This window comes from Pongo abelii, chromosome 10 (assembly GCF_028885655.2).
Source record: "Pongo abelii isolate AG06213 chromosome 10, NHGRI_mPonAbe1-v2.0_pri, whole genome shotgun sequence".
Classification (NCBI taxonomy): Eukaryota; Metazoa; Chordata; class Mammalia; order Primates; family Hominidae; genus Pongo; species Pongo abelii.
The window spans coordinates 20,017,558-20,038,851 of record NC_071995.2 but is presented as its reverse complement, the minus strand read 5'-3'; the positions used below and the strand labels follow the sequence as shown (position 1 = coordinate 20,038,851).

Here is a 21,294-nt window from a genome sequence, read left to right as displayed (position 1 = left end):
TCAAACAGCCACAACATTCCCTTAAGCCAAAGCCTATTCCAGAGCAAGGCCCTAACTCTCTTCAATCCGATGAAGGTTGAGAGAGGTGAGGAAGCCGCAGAAGGAAAGTTGGAAGCTGGCAGTTTGGTTCTTGAGGTTTATGGAAAGAAGCCATCTCCATAACACATAAGTGCAAGGTGAAGCAGCAGGTGCTGATGGAGAAGCTGCAGCAAGTTATTCAGAAGATCTAGTTAAGATAACTGAAGAAGGTGGCTGCATTCAATGATAGATTTTCAATGCAGATGAAATAGCCTTGTATGGGAATCAGATGCCACCTAGGACTTTCATAGCTAGAGAAGGGAAGTCAATGCCTGGCTCCAAAGCTTCAAATAGAATCAAACAGGATGACACTCTTGTTGGGGGCTAATGCAGCTGGTAATTCAACCTGAAGCCGACGCTCATTTACTATTGTGAAAATCCCGATGTTAAATCTACCTTGCTTATGCTCCAAAAACGGAACAACAAAGCCTGGATGATAGCACATCTGTTTACAGCATGGTTTACTGAATATTTTAAACCCACTGTTGAGAACTACTGCTCAGAAAGAAAGATTCCTTTCAAAATATGAGTGCCCACTGACAATGAACCTAGTTACCCAAGAGCTCTGATGGAAACATATAAGGAGATTAATGTGGTTTTCACGACTGTTAACACAACATCCATTCTGCAGCCCACGGATCAAGGATTCATTTCAACTTTCAATTATTATTATTTAGGAAATGCATTTCATAAGGCTCTAGCTGCTACAGATAGTGATTCTTCTGATGGATATGGGTGAATTAAAGAAGAAACTTCTGGAAAGAATTCACCATTCTAGATACTAGATATTTGTGATTTAAGAGAGGAGGTCAAAATAGCAACATTAACAGAAGTTTGAAAACACTGGTTCCAACTCTCATGAATGAGTTTGAGGGGTTTGGAACTTCAGTGGAGGAAGGAACTGCAGATGTGGTGGAAATAAAAAGAATCAGAAGTGAAGCCTGAAGATGTGAGTGAATTGTTTCAATCTCATACTAAAACTTGAGTTTTAGTATGAACTACATCTAACTGCATCTTATGGATGAGCAAAGAAAGTACTTTCTTGAGATAAAATCTACTCCTGGTGAAGATACTGTGAACATTGTTGAAATGACAACAAAGCATTTAGAATATATAAACTTGGTTGATATATATATATCAACCAATATATAAACTTGGTTGATAAAGCAGCGGCAGAGTTTGAGAGGATTCAGTTCAATTTTACTTTTTTTTTTTTTTTAATTTTTTGAGACAGAGTTTTGCTCTGTTGCCCAGACTGGAGTGCAGTGGAGTAATCACAGCTCACTGCAGCCTTGACCTCCCCTCCTGGGCTCAAGCGATCCTGCTGCTTCAGCCTCCCAAGTAGCTGGGACTATAGGCATGTACATTTTTAATCCTGGCTAATTAATTTTTTTTTTTTTTTTTTTTTTTTTTTTTTTTTGCAGAGACAGGGTCTTGGTATGTTGCCAAGGCTGGTCTCAAACTCCTGGCCTCATGCAATCCTCCCACCTTGTCCTTCCAAAGTGATAGGCATGAGCCACCATGCCCGACCCCACTCCAATTCTGAAAGAAGTTCTACGACGGGCAATATGTTCTCAAACACCATTGCATGCTACAGAGAAATGTTTTCATGAAGAGAAGAGTCAATTGATGTAGCAAACTTCATTGTTGTCTTATTTTAAGGAACTGCCACAGCTATCCCAACCTTCAGCAACCACCACCCTGATCAGTCAGCAAGCATCAACATCGAGGCAAGACCTTCCACTAGCAAAAAGATTAGGACTTGCTGAAGGCTCAGATGATCGTTAGTGTTTTTTAGCAATACAGGATTTTTTTTCTTAGACATAATGCTATTGCACATTTAACAGAATACAGTATAGAGTAAGCATAACTTTTACAGGCACTGGGAAACCAAATAAAAAAAAAAACCCACGCCCAGCTAATGTTTGTAGAGATGGGGTTTTGCCATGTTTCCCAGGCTGGTCTTGAACTCCTGAGCTCAAAGCAATCCACCCGCCTTGGCTTCCCAAAGTGCTGGGATTACAGGCGAGAGCTACTGTGCCTAGACTGCATTCTTTTTTTTTTTTTTTGAGAGGGAGCCTCTCTCTGTCACCCAGGCTGGAGTGCAATGGTGCCATTTTGGCTCGCTTCAACCTCCGCCTCCCGGGTTCAAGCAATTCTCCTGCCTCAGCCTTCTGAGTAGCTGGGATTACAGGTGCCCACCACCACACTCACCTAATTTTTGTATTTTTAATAGAGACAGGATTTCACCATGTTGGTCAGGCTGGTCTCTAACTCCTGACCTAAGATGATTCACCCGCCTCGGCCTCCCAAAGTGCTGGGATTACAGGCATGAGCCTGGCCTTCAAGTTCTTTAAAAAAAAAAAAAAAAAAAAAGAATACACATAATTCACTTCTGGTTTGAATATGAGAATCCTAGAAACCATTTTAAGAGTGGTGTTAACAGTCTACATATTGTGTTGTGAGGAATCAGAGGAAAGACTAAATAGTACACGTAGGATGTTTTAAGGATTCACTTGAAATGAGTTAAATGCTTTGCTTCTTGCTTTAATTCCTTCTTTGAAGTAATAGGTAATACAGATTTACATTTAATTGTTAAATTATAAAGCTATTATAAAAGGCAGATTATTTCATAATAATAGGAATGAAAATGTATGATTCAGGCATTACACAATTTTCTTTTTTTTTTTTAAAGTTTAAGGGTTTTATTATCAAAGTCTTGTAAAATAATTTCAGAAATTGTACATCAACATGGCACAGAATGTAGCCTACTTTTGTTTTTACTGCACAAAGTGGAGCTTGAAATGTCTGTAACAAAGAAAGCAGTTGCCTAACTACTTTGCATATATAACATGAAATCACTGTGTGCCTAAGACTACTACTGCAGTAACACAAATTTATCGGTTTTATACAACTTGAGATTTTATTATTTTTTTTCAGACAGAGTCTCACTCTGTCGCCCAGGCTGTAGTGCAGTGGCACGATCTAGGCTCACTGCAACCTCCACCTCCCGGGTTCAAGTGTTCTCCTGCCTCAGACTCCCGAGTAGCTGGAATTACAGGCGACTACCAGTAATCTTTTTATTTTTAGTAAAGACAGGGTTTCACCATGTTGGCCAGGCTGATGTCGATCTCCTGACCTCAGGTGATCCGCCCGCCTCGGCCTCCCAAAGTGTTGGGATTACAGGTGTGAGCCACTATACCCAGTCAAATTTGTCTTATTTTAAAAGCATATGAAGGTCAATTTCCAACACTGAGTTTAAAACAAATAAATTAATGAAAGAGTGGAAAATTCAAAATAAGGGCAAGAGATGAGTTTTTTTTTTTTCTTTAAGATGGATTCAGGATAGGTAGATTGCTTTCACTGATGTAGATGTGGAATAAATTATTTCAGGAAAAAAAATTCCCAAACATCTTATGAAAAACTATACAACTCTACTTCAAAATATACTATTTACTCACTGCCAAAGACAGTTTTACTTGAAATCTTGTTTCTGTAATTAAACCCTAATTAGCCATCAAAAAAGGTTAGTGCATAATAACCATTCAAAGTCAAACCAAAATCACAAACATTTTGCTACAAGGCTTAAAGGATTATCTATTTCTTTTTTTTTTTTTTTTGAGATGGAGTCTCGCTCTGTTGCCTAGGCTGGAGTGCAGTAGCGCAATCTCGGCTCACTGCAATCTCCGCCTCCTGGGTTCAAGTGATTCTCCTGCCTCAGACTCCGGAGTAGCTGGGATTACAAGCATGCACCACCATGCCTGGCTAATTTGTGTGTGTGTGTGTGTGTGTGTGTGTGTGTGTGTGTGTATGTGTGTTTTTTAGTAGAGACAAGGTTTCGCCATGTTAGCCAGGCTGGTCTGGAACTCCTCACCTCAGGTGACCTGCCCCCCTCGGCCTCCCAAAGTGCTAAAATTACAGGCGTGAGCCACCGTGCCTAGCTGGATTATCATTTCAAATGCTCATTTCCAGATGGAAATGTTAATTTGTCATGTCAACAAACAAGACCATAAGTAGATCCATCATGTTGGAGGATTTTAATGACATTTAGGATATTCTTGCCACAATAACATGCATTTCCTACATGGCTCTATTATGGCAACGAATAAAATTCTGTAAGTACTATAAATGAACTTAATAAAGGAAATCATATGACATAAACAATCTATTCTTGCTGTAGATGCATGTAGCTTTTCATTTTTGTTATGAAGCAGCACCAACAGTAAAATGGGTTACACCATCAGATTTCATAAATTCACAAGAATTGCTTATGTCATACCATTTTCTAAAAGCTTTTTGATGTAAATAAGTAATATCAATAACAAGAGCTTTATAACCATTAATAACTCAGAGCTATATGCATCTAGGGTTGCGATGAACAAATACAACATTCAGAAATCACACAAAGGAATGACACTGATGCATGTATACAGCTGGATTCCCATAGAGGCAACATTCAGTCACTCATATCCATGTCTTCCTCATGATGATCATTCCCATTCACTTTGGGTTCTCCTAGTGAATCACCAGTTCCCTTTTCCACAGAACGTTTCTTTGTTTTAGGAGAACCTGCTTCTATTGCTTTCTTCTCTTTTTTTCTCTCTCTCACTGTCATACCCTTGTTCCTCTTCATCATAAACTCGTGTAACTTTTACATCTGTATCACTCTCTGATTTTCTTTCCCGGTCCTTTTCCTTACCTTTACTCTTCTTCTTGCTTGTTGAGCGTTCTCTTTCATCCCTATTTCTTTATCTTTCTTCTTCTTTTTATGTTTCCCAGGGGATGGTGAGAGAGACAATTTTCTTTTAGGAGACCGAGACTTTTTAGGAGATCTTGTTCCACTCCTGCTTCTTCGTTGTTGTCTCTCTGTTTGTACTTCTATAATGTCTAGCTGTGCTGTAACTTTCTGGGGGTGTTTTAGAACATTTCTTTTGTCTTCTTTCTTTTTGTCTCTCGTTTTTGATGTGCTCCTTGAACTTCTACCTCTCTCTCTGGAATAAGATCTTCTGTGTCTTGGGCTTTTGAATCATCAACGACTCCTAGACTTACAATGTAATCACTCTCTCAGTCTGCTCCTTGATTGTGTCTAGAAGATGAGAGTCCTCCTCCTCCTAGAATGTGATCTTGAATACCTTCTTTCTTCTTTATCTGGTTCTATAGCAGCCGAAATTAGGGAGTGTGCTTCTTGTACTCTTTTCATAGCTTCCTCTATTTTTTTTTGAGACAAGAGTTTTGTGCTCGTTGCCCAGGCTGGAGTGCAATGGCACGATCTCGGCTCACTGCAACCTCCACCTCCAGGGTTCAAGCGATTCTCCTGCCTCAGCCTCCTAAGTATTTCGGATTACAGGCATGCACCACCATGCCCAGCTAATTTTGAATTTTTAGTAAAGACGAGGTTTCACCATGTTGGTCAGGTTGGTCTTGAACTCCTGATCTGAAGTGATCCACCCGCCTCAGCCTCCCAAAGTTCTGGGATAAAATGCTTCAACTTGGGATCAACAGTACTCATAAGCTTCAGCAACTGATCTGTGGCAACAGACTGAGTTCAAGTTTGCTCCAGGAAGCCCAAGTGCAGCAAGGGCAGGAACAAGAGTAGGAGCCCCCAAAGCAGCCGGTGGAACAGCTGCTTTGAGTAAGTGGGTTAGGAGTAGGCAGGAGCCCAACACCAGGCAGAAGACCTGCCATTGCATTAGCTGGTGCCAACAGAGACAAGCCTCAGCCTTATCAGGAATAACTCCTTCTGCATATGGTACGTTATCAAAGCTCTGTCAAGGAATACAGTGTTTGTCAGACATGGTGCGACAACCGCTGAGTCTGGATCATGGAACTTAACGAGATTGAGATTGGCAAAGGTGAATTATCCGGCGGGAAGAGGTGTGGTTCGTCGATCTTGCCTAGGAAACCGAAGAGAGTCCGCATCTGCTCAGAGCTAGCGCTCGGGGAGATTAGTCACCTATTACCTCGATGCCGCCGCCTCCACCGCCGCCACCACCTCCGCTACTGTGCCCGCCGCTGGGGCCCGGATCCGCAGTGCTGGGGACGATGGTAGTGTTGCTCATGGCGCTGCTCGCGTTCTCGCTCTTGCTTTAACACATCAAACACACAGCGAGGAGGGGGAAGAGGAACCGGTTCATGGGAGGTGGGTATCCATTGCTACAGCCTCTGCTGCTCCAGTCGCTGTCGCCACCTTTTCTCCACCCCGCTGCACGCCGCGGGGGAGGGGAAGAGAGCACGCTAGTTGGAGACCACGAGAAAACAAACGGCCACCCCCACCTCGCCTCCAACCCCACAATTTTCATAATTAACTCTAGCTGTAAATAAGAAAACATACGCGGCAACATCTTGGAAATACACTTAGGTAATAATGCCGGTGTATTTCTGTTCACAACAAAACACATTTTTACTTGAAATTTCTAAGTCCAAATGTTTAGAAAAACTATCTAGAAAATCTGATACTTAATCCTGGCCTCTTCAGCAGTTTTGAGGTCTGTTGGGCAAATATGGATAACTTGATTTTTTTTTTTTTTTAGACGGAGTATCGGACTGTCGCCTGGGCTGGAGTACAATGGGGCGATCTCAGCTCACTGCAACCTCTGCCTCCCGGGTTCAAGCGATTCTCCTGCTTCAGCTTCCCGAGCAGCTGGGATTACAGGCGTGCGCCACCAAGTCCAGCCAATTTTTTGTATTTTTAGTAGAGCCACCACGCCCAGTCTTCAAATAGTTTTTTTCTTTTTTTGAGATGGAGTTTTGCTGTTGTTGCCCCAGGATGGAGGGCAATGGCGCGATCTTGGCTCACTGCAACCTCCGACTCCCAGGTTGAAGCGATTCTCCTGTCTCAGACTCCGGAGCAGCTGGGATTACAGACATGTGCCACAACACCCAGTTAATTTTTTGTATTTTCAGTAGAGACGGGGTTTCTCCACGGTAGTCAGGCTGGTCTCAAACTCCTGACCTCAGGTGATTTGTCCGCTTTGGCCTCCCAAAGTGCTGGAATTACAGGCCCCAGCCATCCGTGCTGGGTTTTTTTTTTTTGAGACAGAGTCTCGCTGTCACCCAGGCTGGAGTGCAGCAGTGCCATCTTGGCTCACTGCAACCTCTGCCTCCTAGGTTCAAGTGATTCTCCTCCCTCAGCCTCCTGAGTAGCTGGGATTACAGGCATTCATCACCCCGTCAGGCTAATTTTTGTATTTTTAGTAGAGACGGGGTTTCACTATGTTGGTCAGGCTGGTCTTGAACTCCCGACCTTGTGATCCGCCCTCCTCGGCCTCCCAAAGTGCTGGAATTATAGGCGTGAGCCACTGCGCCCCGCCTATCGAATAACTTGATTTTAAAACCCCATCATCAAAAACCATTGAATTATATGTAATTACATCTGCTAGGATCTTGTGCAGAATTTCCCAACTGACACCCATGGGCTGGAAATGGGTTACAAGGTGTGGGGACAAGGACCACTTCAGCTTCAGAAGGCCTAGTCTGGTTCCTGCAGGGCTAATGCTCATGACATCACCTCCTGCTTATTTGTTTCAAGGTGCTGTACAAATATCCTCACTTTCTACGTGTCCACACATGAAAAAAGGCAGCACCAAGACAGTGCTTGTTTCAGAAAACCTAGACTTCTTTCTTTTTTTCATTTCTAACTAAAAAATTTAAAAAAAAGAAAGAGAGAAGGGGTTTCGCCATGTTGGCCAGGCTAGTCTCGAACTCCTGGGCTCAAGGCATCCACCCGTCTTGGCCTCCCAAAGTGCTAGGATTACAGGCATGAGGTATCACACCCAGCTGACTTTTCTCCTTTCTTTGGTGTAGTTCTCATATCTGGCAAAAGAAAAAAAAAGGCCCCCCCATAAAACTACCTATGGGGATTTAAAACCTTTACAGGTCTGGGCCCTGGCAATTCTTATTGGGGACTGGGGGAAAGAGAGCCTTGAGTATTGTACTTTGTTTTTGTCTTTCGGAAGATTTACTGTCAGTTCTGAGAAGTTAGGCTTGTGAACCATGGTCCTATCCTGGCACCAATTCAAGTAAACATGACTGCCAAAGAATTTTTCAAGGTCCAGATGAGTTGATATCAGATACTGATCAAGGTAATTGCACAACTATCAAAGATAAAAAACTTCAAATTAAGTAAACACAAGTATTGGATCTAGATTAAAATATTTTCTTGTTGTCTATGTATAAGATATAGCATTAAGAGATTTTAACCCCCTTTTAATAGCTGATGTGCAATGGCGCAATCTCAGCTCACTGCAACCTCCACTTCCCTGGTTCAAGCGATTCTCTTGCCTCAGCCTCGTGAGTAGCTGGGATTACAGGTGCCCACTACTACGCCCGGCTAATTTTTGAGTTTTTAGTAGAGACTGGGTTTCATCATGTTGGCCAGGCTGGTCCTGAACGCCTGACCTCAGGCTTCCCAAAGTGTTGGGATTACAGGCATGAGCCACCGTGCCCGGTCAGTTACTCTTTTTCTTAAGAGATGGGGTCTCGGCCATGTGCGGTGGCTCACGCCTATAGTACCAGCACTTTGGGAGGCCAAGGCAGGTGGATCACTTGAGGCCAGGAGTTCGAGACCAGCATGGGCAACATGGTGAACCCCCCCCCCCCCTACAAAAAATTAGCTGGGCATGGTGGTGCAGGCCTGTGGTCCCAGTTACTTGAGAGGCTGAGGCAGAAGGATCACTTCAGCCTAGGGGGTTGAGGCTGCAGTGAGCCATGATTGCCACTGCACTCCAGCCTGGGTGACAAAGCCAGATCATGTCTCAAAAAAAAAAAAAAAAAAGGTCAAAGAAAGGATATCTTAAAAAAAAAACAAAAACAACGGGGTCTCACTATGTTGCCCAGGCTTGAGTGCAGTGCTTATTCACAGATGTGATCCCACTACTGATCAGCACGGAAGTCTTGACCTGCTGCATTTCCCACTGGGCTGGCTCATCCCTCCTTAGGCAGCCCAGTGGTCCTCCGTTCCCAGGAGGTTGCCATATTGATGCTGAACTTAGCGTGGACACCTGATCAGCATAGTGCACAAAAGCCCACAACTCCTGGACTCAAGTGATCTTTCTGTCTCAGTCTACCTGGCAGCTGGGACTATACAGCCTTGTGCCACTGTGCCAGCTACTTTAGTAGCTTTTAAATGTCTGTTTCAAATCTATCTCTGGAGAAATTAGACCAACTCTGAACTCAGAAAAAATAGGATATTCTAACTCATGAGGTAAGATGCTCCTGAATCATTTGGGGAGGGGGAAAAGAGATGAGTAGTGAGCAGAGCCAAGGTGGTCATTCATATAATTCATCCTTAGGAAAAATTAATTCTCCATATTCCCTTTAAATATAATAAGTGATTAAGCAGTGGCTTAATTGCTCTCTTAAAAGTTTATATAATAATCTAGAGGCTGGATGCGATGGCTCACGCCTGTAATTGCAGCACTTTGGGAGGCTGAGGTGGGTGGATCACCTGAGTTCAGGAGTTTGAGACCAGCCTGGCCAACATGGTGAAACCCCGTCTCTACTAAAAATACAAAAATTAGCTGGGTGCGGTGGCGTGCGCCTGTAGTCTCAGCTACTCAGGAGGCTGAGACAGGAGAATCAGTTGAACCCGGGAAATGGAGGTTGCAGTGAGCCGAGATGGCGCTGCTGCACTCCAGTCTGGGCAACAGAGCAGGACTCCGTCTCAGAAAAAAAAAAAAAAAATTCATACAGAACAGTGCTGTCCAACAGAACTTTCTGTGATGATGGAAATGTTCCACATCTGTGTAGTTCAATATTGACTACTTGAAACGGGGCTAGCGTGACTGAGGAAATGTTTTTACTTATATATATATGTAACTACAAATTTAAATAGCCACATGTGGCTAGTGGCTATCATATTAGATACCAGGTCTAAAAATTCTACACCAGTAGGCTGGGGGCAGTGGCTCACATCTGTAACAGCAGCACTTTGGGAGGCCAAGGTGGGAGGATCACTTGAGGTCAGGAGTTCGAGACCAGCCTGGCTAACATGGTGAAACCCCGTCTCTAATAAAAAATACCAAAATTAGCTGGGTGTGGTGGTGGGCACCTGTAATCCTAGCTACTCAGGAGGCTGAGTCAGGAGAATCACTTGAACCTGGGAGGTAGAGGTTGCAGTGAGCCAAAATCATGCCATTGCACTCCAGCCTGGGCGAGAGAGGACCAGTAAAGCAAGTATGATTTTCCCCATGATCTGCAACTCATTTGCAGAAGGGGAAACCTTTGCTCAAGCTGTCTTGTAACTTAGTTTACTTGAGTCTGAATTCTGTGCTAATAGTTCCTTTTTCTTGAACAGTCTGGGTGGATACAGAGCAGAGCTTCTGTCCTTCACTGTTAACTAAGAAGACCCATCTCTTGCTGTCATTTTCCATTTAAGTGGAAAAGGGACTTTTTCCTGAGTTCTTAATGACTTCTTCAGAAAAGATTTTTTCAGTTGGGAATCTGTCTTAACAAAAGCAAAAAACCCCACAGCGTAATCACAGAATACTCCATTTTCTCAAGAATGTCCTCCTGTGTCTACATCAATAAGCTCTTAAGATGTGCAGCAAAACTAAAAAGCTAAAGAATTTGACATGCCCAGGGTGAGGCTTTAGGGAATGTGGGGGTCTTTATAAATACGTCATTTAGATAATAACAATGTAAATTTGCCTTCCACTCTCTCTAGGCACATCTGAAAGTCCAAGAACCTGAGATTGAAGGGTATGCTACCTATTGAAACCACTCTTCAACAGGAAGCAGGAAAATTTGAAGTGACTTCAGTAACAGAAGAATGTAAATAAGTCTCTTTATAACTGAAGGGGTTATTGAGATTACTTCAGAAGTTTTAAAGTAATTTGAATAAATTATCATATGTTTTTCCTATAAGTAAAACCTGCAAACATTACTATTGTTATATAGTCATAAGAATCAACAATATTTTTAAAGATATAGCTAGACTTTATAATATTTCCCCTTTTCTTCAAGGAAGATAGATTATGTACTTGTGGTGTATTTGAAAGCAAACTTTGAAGGCCTGGGCTAGTGCCATTCCAAATAACTTACTTACATTTGGCTACGGATAAGTTTTACAGATCTGATTTTTTTTTACTTCAGTAGCTTAATATATTTTCCTTGTTTAATGGCCTTTTCCTAATCACCGTTTCTTTAATTTCAAGCAAGGCTACTACTATGTTTATCCCTGGCATCCACAGGAAACAGGAAATATTAAAAGAACTCAAGATCAATTAAACAAATCTTTTACTGTGAACATAAGGTTTGAAATTGTCACATTTTCTTCTTTGCAAATATTTTAAGGATACACTAAAATCTACCATTTTTAAGTGAAAAAACATTCCTGAAGTGAAAATCTTACATCTCTGTTAGTCAAAAAGGTACTTGTTCTTGCCATGGATAAATCTATTCTAAAATATACTTGAATTTTGTTTTATTTTTGAGACGGAGTTTTGCTCTTGTTGCCCAGGCTGGAGTGCAATGGCACGATCTCGGCTCACCACAACCTCCGCCTCCTGGGTTCAAGAGATTCTCCTGCCTCAGGATCCTGAGTAGCTGGGATTACAGTTATGTGCCACCACGCCAGGCTAATTTTGTATTTTTTTTTTTTTTTAGTAGAGATGGGGTTTTTCCATGTTGGTCAGGCTGGTCTTGAACTCCCAACCTCAGGTGATCCGCCCGCCTCGGCCTCCCAAAGTGGTAGGATTACAGGTGTGAGCCACCGCATCTGTCCAAATTTTAAATCAAAATTAAAATAACTTCTAGATAGAAGGATCTGGATTTTATCAATGGTTAACTGTGTTCTTACAAAGTTACAAATGGCACTGAGTAGCTGAATTCCTACCATTAATTCAAAGATTTATCAGCTTATGTTTCAACAACATAATGACACCTTTAGGTCAATTTTAGAAATGTTTTTGGCATTTATATTCAACCTTATTTCCTTCTAAGTTTTGAACAAGAATTCTACATTGTGGGCATTAGCATCATGCCTTATCTTTGCATCCTGAGTTCCATAAATCTTTGCAGAATGAATAAACTTGCTGAAAAATGTACATAAAATTAAGACACAGGCAAAACCTACTGTAAAATTAAGACAGAAGCAAAGCCTGGTATAATGAGCTACTTTTATAATTTTGTAACTGTAAAATAGTATTTATAATATTTTGTAAATAAAAATAGGATTGTATAACTATTATGCATTTTAGAATAGGTAGGGACATTTTGTTTTCACTTTGCTGTCTTGTTAGAACCATAGCTAGAAGCTGATATTCCTCCGGTAACAAAGACAGCAGCCTGAAACTCTAAGAACAGAATGACCCATTAATTTTGAAGGAAGTTAAAACAGAATTTTTAAAAGATGAAAGAAAATCCAGTAATACAAGGTTTTCACCCTAGCTTATGATTTTGGGCAAGTCATGGAATCTGATTTAATGGGGATAAAGGTAATTGGTCCGTATGCCGCAGAGCCTGTGTATGTGAAACAAGTGGGATGTTGTATAGGATGGTGCTTTGTGAACTGTAAAGTGATATTTACACAATAAGGTTGAACAGGCACTACACAGGTACACCATGCAGAGAACGGAGTGCTTTGGAAGTATCTGAGAAATGGTGAGTCACTGGCTGGAGAAATGGGTTTATGGGGGAGGAATTATTTCACAAGTTGTGGCGTGGTGGTGGAAGACTGAAGGCTTAAATGACAAAAAGAGACTTTTTTTTGTAAGGTAAAAGGAGTCTGTGAAATTTCCTGAGTTGGCTAAAAGACATAATGTGGCAGGAGCTTTAGGAAGATTAAATGAGCAACTGGACCTAATTTCAATTTCAGCAGTCATAGACTTCCCATTTACCGAGGGCTTACTAGTTCCTCTTACTGTGTTAAGAAATTTATAGATATTACCTCAGTTAATCCCTAACAACCCTTAAAGGTTCACATTACTACTCTGTTACAAATGTGAGAGTGGAGGCTTATAGTTAACAAACTTATTATCCAAAGCCAGGGAAATTAAGATGAGGAATATCCAAGACTATTATACAATAAAACGGGATACATGACGAAATCTAGATGTGAGACCAGGAATACTGCTATGTGCATGCAAAGATTCAGGAGAAGCATTACAGAGATTTGCTGGCTAAATGATTTGCTGACTAAAGATTCAGGAGAAGCATTGCCAAGATTTGCTGACTAAATGGTAATGAGGGATCTCATATACATAAGGTGTTATGGTAGCCTTTGTTCTCCTGAGCAAACACCATGCCAACATGTAATCAGCTAAAAAAAAATCTGTTCAGACAGTTCTATAGAATCTCATGATTTTTCCATTTTCAGTGAAATTGTTTTTAAAGTACATTTAATTCCAGTTTAAAGTTATCAGTTTAACATTAATACATGCTGATGTTGGGCAGACAAGATTTTAGGAGAACATAATAGAACTCCAGGCACTTGTCTGACTTAATTCTGTCATGTTCACAAATTTGGAAAATCTCCATCCTTACAGTGATGGAGCGGCAGGTAGGATGCCAAGGAGGCTTGTCATACCTTCGGTCCTTCCAGGTATTCTGCCACTTGTTTTTCTTCTTCTTCATCAGTCAGTCAGACTGTGAAAGACTGGTGTCAGGCTGTCCCAGCCATAGCCTGTAGAGGAGACTCTGCTTCACTTTCTCTATGTGTTATCCTCTTTTCCGCTGGGGGTTTTAAGGTGCCAGCCTTAAGTTCCTGGTCTAAGCAAATAGTAAAGCAAGAGTGCTGATGGCTCTCAAAGCCCAGTGAGTTCCTTCTGAAGGAAGATGTATTCAATAAATGCTTGTGACATGACCAAAGTTAAGAGCAACTGATATTCTGAACCATTTTTTTTTTATTATTTTATTTTTTTGCTTTAGCTTTTTGGTCAGGGACTTGAGGGATAAAGATGACAAGCTTTGGGCCAGGTGCGGTGGCTTACACCTGTAATCCCAGTACTTTGGGAGGCTGAGGCGGGTGGATCACCTGAGGGCAGGAGTTCGAGACCAGCCTGGCCAACATGGTGAAACCCTATCTCTACTAAAAATACAAAAATTCACCAGGCGTGGTGGTGGGTGCCTGTAATCACAGCTACTCAGGAGGCTGAGGCAGGAGAATCACTTGAACCTGGGAGGTGGAGCTTGCAGTGAGCCGAGATTGCACGACTACACTCCAGCCTGGGCAACAGAGTGAGACTGTCTCAAAAAAAAAAAAAAAAAAGACAAGCTTTGTTTTGGGTACATTGAGGATGTGCTGAAGGCAGGAATTTCAAATGGAGATCTCCACAGGCAACTAGAGATACATAACTGAAACTGTGGAGAGGTGTTCTGGACAGCTTTTTTGCCCCTCTCCACATTTTTTTTTCCAGCTATTGCTGAGTCAACCACTTTGTGTATAGGAAATCCACATAGGCATAAACTCAATGTGGTGGTGAGTTAGTCTCACAGGGCAACCCTTCATCAATGGAGGATGGGAGCCAGCACAAATGCTTCCCACTTCTATTGTTCACTTGGGTAATTCTGCAGTGTTTCTACTCATTTGTCAACAGGCGTCAATCAGTCCCATAAGGCCCAAGTTGCCCATGGCAGTTGATAATATACCCCTTCCTTCCTTGTTTACTCTCTTCTCTCATACCTTGATATCATTTCCCAAAGGAAACTCCCTGCAAATGAACCCACACTACAAACTCTGCTTTCTGGGAGAAACCCAGCAGGGCTAGAAATGAAGACTCACACAGTGACAGCTAGTAAAATGAAGAACAGATGAAAACGAATTCTCAGTTGAGAGGACACCAAGAGACGGAGATCTTCCCCAGTTAGCACTGAGATAGGTTAAAAAAAAAAAAAAAGCTAAAAAAATGGGACAGATTACTGCTAAGAACAGACCCATGATAATAATGTAAGAGCACTAAATAGGCCAATTTAAGAGACACATATTAAATTCTAATCTAATCCATTATCCATTTAGTCTTACAGTTCTGACATTATTATTATTTCATATCCTGCTCAAGAATTTTCTGAGTTTTATCTCTGTCCCTCCTACTCCTCTTCTTTTTTTGGAGATGGTGTCTCCCTCTGTTGCCTAGGCTGGAGTGCAGTGGTGCGATCTTGGTTCACTGCAACCTCTGCCTCCCGGGTCCAAGCAATTCTCCTGCCTCAGCCTGCCGAGTAGCAGGTGGTACGCACTACTACGCCTGGCTAATTTTTTGTATTTTTAATAGAGATGGGGTTTCACCATGTTGGCCAGGCTGGCTCAAACTCCTGACCTCAGGTGATCCACCCACCTTGGCCTCCCAAAGTGCTGGGATTACAGGCGTGATCCACTATGCTCAGCCCAAAAAAGATTTTCTTACCCTCCTCACAAGAATTTGATAATTGTTTTTTAAAAAATGTACTGATAAAAGGACACATACGTAGGTGCTGACTCTGTTGACAATCTATCCCCAATCGACTGGATCTCCAAATAAACATGAAATGTTTTTCATTCTCAAAAAAAAAAAAATGTACTGGTAAATTATGAAGAAGGATTTAGCTACTGACTCTGGCAAACCTTAAACATTTTCATGCAAAAAAGAATACACAGGTATGCCTGAACTGTATTTTTTTTTTTAACTGTACTATGGCAAACTGATTTGTCATGAAAAACTTCCTGCTTTTCCATGACTTTGAGGATAAGGTCCTTTAGCTATCTGATGTTAAAAGAAGAGGCTGGTTACTGCAGTAGAATATCATAATTCTAGGGGGTTGGTACATGTTTGGTTTACCCACAGTAGGGAGCATGCTTACCAAAAGCATGTGAAGCATTGCTCTAAGTCTCTGGATCCTTCTGCACATCTCCACTTACATACTTTGTAGTCACAGTTCCTAATATCTCACGTTCTGTTATCACTGCCTACTTGAAAACCTGGCAGGAAGGTTATTAGGGAAAAGGAAAAGGGGAATATCATTTAAGTTCCCTCACAACTGCTCTTCAAACACTAGTAGGGAATGTTAGAAAGAAAAAGAGTAAGAAACAAACGGAAGGAAAAGCTAAAACAGAGGTGAGGAAAATGCAGGGAAACACGTTCCAACTTCCCCATTCCTATTAATACTCCTTTCATGCCTGGATCAAAAAAGTGCTACCTCTTCACTCATGCAGAGTTTTTGACTGCTTCCTGTCTTCAGCTCCTGGTCTAGTTTCTAAACGCTAATTTCATTCTTTTGCTCAGCCCAACCAGTCCTGGTCCAGGCTACAGGAGCCAAGAACTAGAAACTAGTGTAGATCTAGTAAGTGACAAGACTGAGAAACTTCAAGTCCCTACTCCCAGTGTTAGATCTGCTGAAGAAGGCATACATGTTCCTAAGATCTGAGGTTCGCACACTGAATACATTTTTTTTTTTTTTTTTAATTTTTGAGATAGAGTCTTGCTCTGTTACCCAGGCTGGAGTGCAGGGCATGATCTTGGCTCACTGCAACCTCTGCCTCCCAGGTTCAAGTGATTCTTGCTCCTCAGCCTACCAAGTAGCTGGGATTACAGGCACACACCACCAGGCCCGGCTAATTTTTGTATTTTTAGTAGAGATGGGGTTTCACCATGTTGTCCCAGGCTGGTCTTGGAATCCTGACCTCAGGTGATCCACCTACCTTGGCCTCCCAAAGTCTTGGGATTACAGGCATGAGCCACAGTGCCTGGCCACTGAGTAATTTTTTTTTTTTTTTTGAGACACAGTTTCACTCTGTCGCCCAGGCTGTAGTGCAGTGGCGTGATCTTGGCTCACCGCAACCTCTGACTCCACCTCCCGGATTCAAGTGATTCTCCTGTCTCAGTCTCCCAAGTAGCTGAGATTACAGGTGCCCACCACCAGGCCTGGCTAATTTTTGTGTTTTTAGTAGAGATGAGGTTTCACTATATGTTGGCCAGGCTGGTCTCGAACTCCTGCCCTCAGGTGATGCACCTGCCTTGGCCTCCCAAAGTGTTGGGATTACAGGCGTGAGCCACTGCGCCCAGCCACTGAATACATTTTTAAGAGACATGTTTTCTTCAGTGTAGTTAGGGTGTGTGATACTGTTAGTCTGGTCTTCAGATATAACACAGGGTAAAATACTATCTTTCATGGCCTGGCTTGGGAATCTAACCACCAGGGATACTATTAAAAATCCTTAATAACCAATAGGGTACAGGAGCCAAAACACCAGTGTGCTCCTTCTTCTCTATCTTACAACCAAATATCATCAAATGGTTTGGCTACAATCAGCTCCTATGGAAACCTGTTACTCCAGTTTCAAACAAATGACTTATAGTTGGCTCTGTGGAACCTTTTAGGGACTCCTAATCATAAAATGATTGCTCAGCAGGGCAGCTTATGCTTGATCTGCCCTGTTAAGAAAAAAAATTTTTTTCAAAATTTTCTTTTTCCCTCATAAAATAAACACCAGCCACTATGGCACTTTCAAAGAACTACAACAGGATATTTCATTCTTCAGGGGAGGAGACCCCACTTTAACTGCTGATAATCCGAAATTTACTTCCAACCTCCTGGCAAGTACACAGCAAGGGCAACACTTTACTTATGGCTTCCCTCCCTATTATATTCTGTTAGGCAGAAAAATAAACATGGAAAAAGCTAATAAATGTTAAATCCATTCAGTAGATGCATTTTAGGATGAAGCTGGCAAGTTTCACTTAAACTGTAACCAAAAGTGTCTCCAATATTCAGCAACAACTAAGCTGGATGAGAAGAAAAGGAGTTACTGATATATTATGTATTTATTCATTCTCTACATAGAGCATGGATGAGGTACATAAAATATATAGTTGGGATTACTGTATGTATACAGGTTCTACTTTGGGCCTATGCTATCTTAAAATTCACAAAAATGACAAATAAACCAGGGCTAGTCTTATATAAATGTGGACTTTGAATAATACACTAACTGGGCTATGGAAGCATAAACAAACTGTAATAGTGTACTTCATAATGAAACAAAAAACTGAAGAAAATTCTACCATGTAATTAGTATATCTATTGTTATTTTTAAACCACTTTAATACATGATTCATCCTCATAAACGGTGACAGTGAGAATCAAATTATATTGCTGAAGTTACAGGCACCAGAAGTCAAGATATTTGGATTGCCTGTTTAACATGTAAATCTGTAGACTTTCAGATAAGGCAATTTTATTTTTTATTTTTTATTAAACATTCCAGTAGCACCAGAAATGAGCTGACCTCTGAAGCAACTATGAGAATACTCTTTGGGTCTATGTTTTTTGTGAATAGTGACAGCGATTAACAGAATTTAAAGAAATTACAGTTTTGCTTTTGATTATTGTAATACCTCACAAGGGGCAGGAGGAAAACTACATTTTGTTGCTGGTCTTGGGTTATTCTGATGATTTATTAGGGGAGGCAGAATAAGTGTTAGAGTGAGACTAGATTAGTACATGTTCATTTGTTATGATATATAGTATAAAATGTGACCAGAGCCTTTTCCTCTTTTAGATTTTATAATTCACTCTCAAATTTGTGGTTATAAAAAACTGATGAATCAATTCATAAATCCAGGGAACCAATAATCCCTACAAAAACAACAGACCTGGTACTCTAAAATGTTACGCTACTGGCAGTAACAAGATTAAAAGCTGGAAATGTTTGAGCTGAATGAAAAATTTTATTAAAATTCAAAGTTATCTAAATCATAAATTTTTAATAAAATTATTTAAAGAGAGATTTTCTTTAGGAAACCTTAAGGGTACATACATTTAAGTATATCTGAGTTTTTGGGCAGTCTCCACCATGTTTTCATATGCTGTCTAATTATTACCTAAAAATGGCCCAATTTTTGCTATCAAAATATTCTTACTTCAAACACAAAGTATCATTCAAACAATTCTGTAATTCTTCTCATTATCACAAACTTCAAAAATTGAATAGCTTTACTTCAGATAAATTACTGGAAAAGCTTTGGTGACATGTTGAGAGAATAGAGAAGATCAATAACACATGGGGATGTTTAGAAGTCACTGGCAGGACCACAAGCATGGAGCAGTAGAAAAGGTTCAACAAAGCTTTCTTTGAGAGGAGTGATGGGAACGTGAACCTCAACGAGACCTAGGTCATTTAGGTAAAGGGATAAAACACAATCTTGACCTGGGAAAGTGATTGAGGAAGGGCATCTTAGCATATGGTGGTGTTTTTGATATATTTACCTGTCCTTTTCTAAAATTTTCTGAAGTTCTATGTCTCTGCAAGCTTTGATTCAATGAGGTCAGTAATAAATTACAGTAAACCACAAGGTTTATTTTCAGAGATGCTGGGTAACTTCAGATTCATGTTTATATCATTGTTTTTTAAACCTATTTTTTAGGACTATTTGCAGCTCTAAATACAAAGGAGTTTTTTACTTCCCATGTATCTTAGCAGCTTTCTGGCAGTGTAGAATTTTGAAGGAAGATGCATTTTTCTAGTGCATAATATACAAAGTGCATAATATACACTGTGGTTAAATTTCAACAGCCTCAATCTCTGGATTGAAGATCTGGAATTTGGATACATGAAATGCTGATTTTTAAAGCATTCCAGCAGCCAAAATGCTGATAAAAATGTTTTGTGGAAAATTTATAAATTTTATATTAACAAAAGTGTGTTACTTTTAAAAATTAAAATAAGGAAAATGATTTAACACCTTTCAAAGGGTTATCCTAATGCAAAATCCCTCTTTAAATACAACTAATTTAAAGTAGCACATTACTGCTTTGTTTCAAACAGGCAAATATAAATATAAAAGCATTTGTCTTATTTTCCACAGTAACCTCTTTATTTGATAAAATAGTCAAGTTTGGACATACTGAAACAAGTTAGAATAAGTTTTGGCTTGATTTATATAAAAAACGCATTCAATGAAAGAAATTATGTCTAATAACAAAAAATTCCCAACAAATTAAAATTAAATATTAATAGAGCATTTTATAAAAACTGAGTCACTCCTTGTTCAATGCCACTTTCTCTCTTTTTTTTTTTTTTTTTTGAGATAGAGTCCTGCTCTGTTACCCAAGCTGGAGTGCAGTGGTGTGATCTTGGTTCACTGCAACCTCTGCCTCCAGGGCTCAAGTGATTCTCCTGCCTCAGCCTCCCAAGTAGTAGGGATTACAGGTGCGCACCACCACGCTCGGCTAATTTTTGTATTTTTAGTAGAGACGGTGTTTCGCCATGTTGGCTGGGCTGGTCTCAAATTCCTGACCTTAGGTGATCCACCTGCCTCAGCCTCCCAAAGTGCTGGGATTACAGGCAGGAGCCACCACACCCAGCCCATTGCCATTTTCACTTTTGAACATTCACCTCAACCAGGCACACCTGGTGCCACCACTGAGGTAATGCTAGGAATGTGAGCCTCCTATAAAACTGGCTTTATACCTGTTGGCAAAGACCAAACATTGGAGGTACACAGCAAACAGGGAATAAGGACAGGCAACTGCAAATCATCTCCACTACACACTTCACCCATCTTCCTTCCTCCCTTACTCCCTCCCTCTCTCTCTTTCTCTGTCTCTTTATTTTTAAGACAGAGTTTTGCGCTGTAGCCCAGGCTGGAGTGCAGTGGTGCATGATCTTGGCTCACTGCAACCTCCACCTCCTGGGTTCAAGCAATTCTCGTGCCTCAGCCTCCCGACTAGCTGGGATTACAGACGTTCACTGTGACGCCTGGCTCATTTTTGTATTTTTAGTAGAGGCAGGGTTTCTCCATGTTGGCCAGGCTGGTCTCAAACTCCTGGCCTCCCGTGAGCCGCCTGCCTCAGCCTCCCAAAGTGCTGGGATTACAGGCATGAGCCATCGCATCCAGCCAACTTCACACACCTTTAACTCCCCTTTAGGAATACAGAGCACACTACATTCACCCTCCTTCTTGCCTTCCAACAAGACAATTCACAGCTTGGTGTCTGTTCCTTTAATTAGGTCAGCTCCAAGCTGAGATAAGCCTCAAGGAGTAGGTGTTTTAATGGGATAAGAAGAAAGAAGTCTAGAGAATTTAGGCTCTCAATTTCAGGTGACCCAGCATTTGTATCCCTCTTTACCTCCACACCTGTCCTTTCTCCTTGTTTATTATGGAATTCCTGAATCCACCTGGTCAGGGATTTCATATTCTATCGCTTGTAAAAGTCATGTTATTAATTCAACGTGACTGAAATAGCTGAGAAGCCTGAAAAATTGTATTATATTTAAGAGTTCTATTAAGTATTAAAAGTAAGAAA

At 41.0% G+C, this 21,294-nt stretch overlaps 1 protein-coding gene and 2 pseudogenes across 24 annotated transcripts in view; all 3 read right to left on the bottom strand.

The window, feature by feature from the left end:
- The window catches only part of PLEKHA5 (pleckstrin homology domain containing A5), a 242,398-nt gene that overhangs the window by 62,124 nt on the left and 158,980 nt on the right, over nt 1–21,294 (bottom strand). The gene's annotated exons all lie outside the window — the stretch shown is intronic.
- Nucleotides 1,272–5,465, bottom strand: LOC100443913 (serine/arginine-rich splicing factor 11-like; annotated as a pseudogene).
- On the bottom strand, nt 2,753–21,205 carry LOC134759492 (serine/arginine-rich splicing factor 11-like; annotated as a pseudogene).